Source organism: Schistocerca piceifrons, chromosome 1, assembly GCF_021461385.2.
Source record: "Schistocerca piceifrons isolate TAMUIC-IGC-003096 chromosome 1, iqSchPice1.1, whole genome shotgun sequence".
Taxonomy (NCBI): Eukaryota; Metazoa; Arthropoda; class Insecta; order Orthoptera; family Acrididae; genus Schistocerca; species Schistocerca piceifrons.
Genome location: NC_060138.1, coordinates 119435915 through 119438813, shown reverse-complemented (window position 1 = coordinate 119438813; position 2899 = coordinate 119435915).

Genomic DNA, 2899 nt, shown 5'->3' with positions numbered 1-2899 from the left:
GCCCAATCGATATTTCACAGAACCTCTGACATGGCATTGAGACAGAATGCGTTACAAATACTGGAGATATATCTAGCGGTGGTGGCTTGAGGGGGTTGAAAATACTGGTTTCAAACCACGTTCCTTAGGCGAATCACTTTGTAAATTGAGTAATTTTATTACGAGCTTGCACCATCGGCAACGTGTAACCACACTGCTGGTCTGATACTCCAGCAATCACCATCTGTATTTAGTGTTAGAGTATTTGTCTGGACAAAGAAATACGTCTTTCAGAGGTAATGCCATACCTCGGTTTGTAAAGTGGGTATATCTTTTAACACGGATACTTGTATTCATCTGTAGAAGCAAGACTGCTTGTGATGGTTGTGTTTTTTAACATATCACTTATTCATCTGTAGAAGCAAGACTGCTTGTGATGGTTGTGTTTTTTAACATATCACTGTTTGTAAGAAGATTACGCCTCTCTTTTTAGGACACAGTGGTATCTTATTAGACATGTCCACCCATGGTTGATTTTCGGTCAGTATTATTTAGTATCACTGGCAATCAGTTATTGATGAAGTATTATAGTTGTAGGAGATGTGTGATATGTTCACATTGAGCACGAGGCTTATAAAGTATATGTTTGTGTTCAGACATGTGCAAAGGAAATAACTATGTCCAGTCGTAAAAAAGGTATGGTTTTGACGTGCAATACTGTGATGGCGCAGGAAGGCTATGTCAAGTCAGAAGAATGGTACAGATATTTCTATTTACAGAGCCACAGCAATCAGTAGGGTGTATTTCCGATACTTTGCTCTTTGTCGAATGTCATTCAACTTAAACTGCAACGGTAAGATTTAATTGTAAGTATAGCTATCAAATATATATGTTTCCAATTTTGTAGGATGATTCTGTCTTTGTGTGGGCTGTGGTGGAAATTATTCACGTTTCCCACTAAAAGCAGGGACTGACCGAATGGAGAGGGCTGTTGCAATGTGAGAATGTATTTGACTTAACCACGTAGTCTTCTGGACGAGTGAATAGCGAATCAATACTTGGAATGTGTTCAAATGGTTCAAATGGCTCTGAGCACTATGGGACTTAACTGCTGTGGTCATCAGTCCCCTAGAACTTAGAGCTACTTAAACCTAACTAACCTAAGGACATCACACACATCCATGTCCGAGGCAGCATTCGAACCTGCGACCGTAGCTGTCGCGCGGTTCCAAACTGTAGCGCCTAGAACCGCTTGGCCACTCCGGCCGGCCTTAGTACGTGTTCGACAGCTTTCGTGATCATGTGGAATTTGACGAGATTCAATATGGACGTTGTGTTTGCGCTGGGCCATTATTCCCTACCATGTAAATTGTTCCACTGACTGCTTCTTCGCATTTGACATCTTTATTTAGTTGAGAGACGATCGCTTGTGGTGTGTGCATCTAGAAGGTGGAAGGCATGTTTTCCAATTCTCTAGATATGAGAAAGACCTTATTTGACTTTGTAAATTATAGAGGTGATTTGGAATCTGCTACATCACTGACATCTGTATTCGTGAGTGGAAATATCTGTTTGTTCTATTTTCTTTTTCCAGTTTACACGTAAATGTCTTCAGAGACAAGACAAGTTTCTCAGTCGAACATGAAGAAACTATACTGATTTTGCTCATAAATCTAAATCAAACTGGACTATGTCTATTTTCGTGGAAAGAGGACATTCATTATGGTCGGAAATATTATTTTTTAATGGTTGCCTTATTATAGGAGTAAGTTCATGTTAAATAAATAATCGAGCGCAGAATGGCAGGTGAGTTGTCTACGATACTGTGGGTCTCGTCTGGTCCCTGCTCGAGCGTACTACTGTGACGTCAAGCAAAGTGTTTTCAATCTCAGAATGAGAGGCGTTGTGGCCTGTGACAGCAGCACCTCGTAGCCATTATGGAGGGCTGCATCACTATACTTTTAGATCAACACTATGCATTTGAGATAAATACTGTTATTTCTATACCTGCTATTTTATTGGTGAAGTGCGTGATCATATCAATGCAGGCGGTGGCCGGCCGGGACTTTCGCCTTGGTACCAGCCATCAGGGCCGCGAGGCATTTCGGCGACTCTTTCAACTCGGGTGCTGGCCAGCATGGGGCCGCAAGGGCCTCGAGACTGTTGGCGTAGTAGCTCCATCACGTAGTCTGTGGTTGTATATGGATGAGAATGCACTCTTTTAGGACGACGATTTCCTCCAGTACTGTCATGCTTTTTTTCCATCAGCTGTGATAGCGTGTATTGGCTTCAGTTAGGGCAATTTTTAGTAGGTGTGTGTAGCGAACTCAAACAGGGATAGATGATATATGCTTGCACGTAATACATTTTTTTTTAAAACTCATCTCTGTCCAACACCAGGATCTAGCCAGTTGAACATTTTCGCCCCTAGTTTGCAGATGTAGGGTAGAGTGTTTCTGTTGCTGGTTTCAAGTGGCATAATTTGTTTCCCAGTAGGATAATACTAGTTGTCATTTTATGGGGAGTATTGCCGTTATTGTGCAGTGCTATGCATGTAGTTGTGTAAATAGGGCGGATCTTTATGATTAATTAAGTAATTAGCATAGATTTTGCGTAAATTGGAGTAGTACTGCGAATTTTTTCTCCCAGAAGGGTAACACGAGTTGTATGGTATAGTTTGTTTTTGCAATTTTAAGCTGTCCTTGTGCAGCGCTATGCATATAGTTGTGTAATTAGGACCAATCTTTGTGATTGATTATGTCATTAGCATGTATATTTAAGTCAGTTACAAGTGGTATTGGGATGTTTTTCTCAGTTATATTGTATCGTTCGTTTTTGCGATTTGAAGCCGTTCTTGTTATTGCACTATGCAAATAGTTGTGAAATTAGGACCGATCTTTGTGATTAATTAAGTAATTAT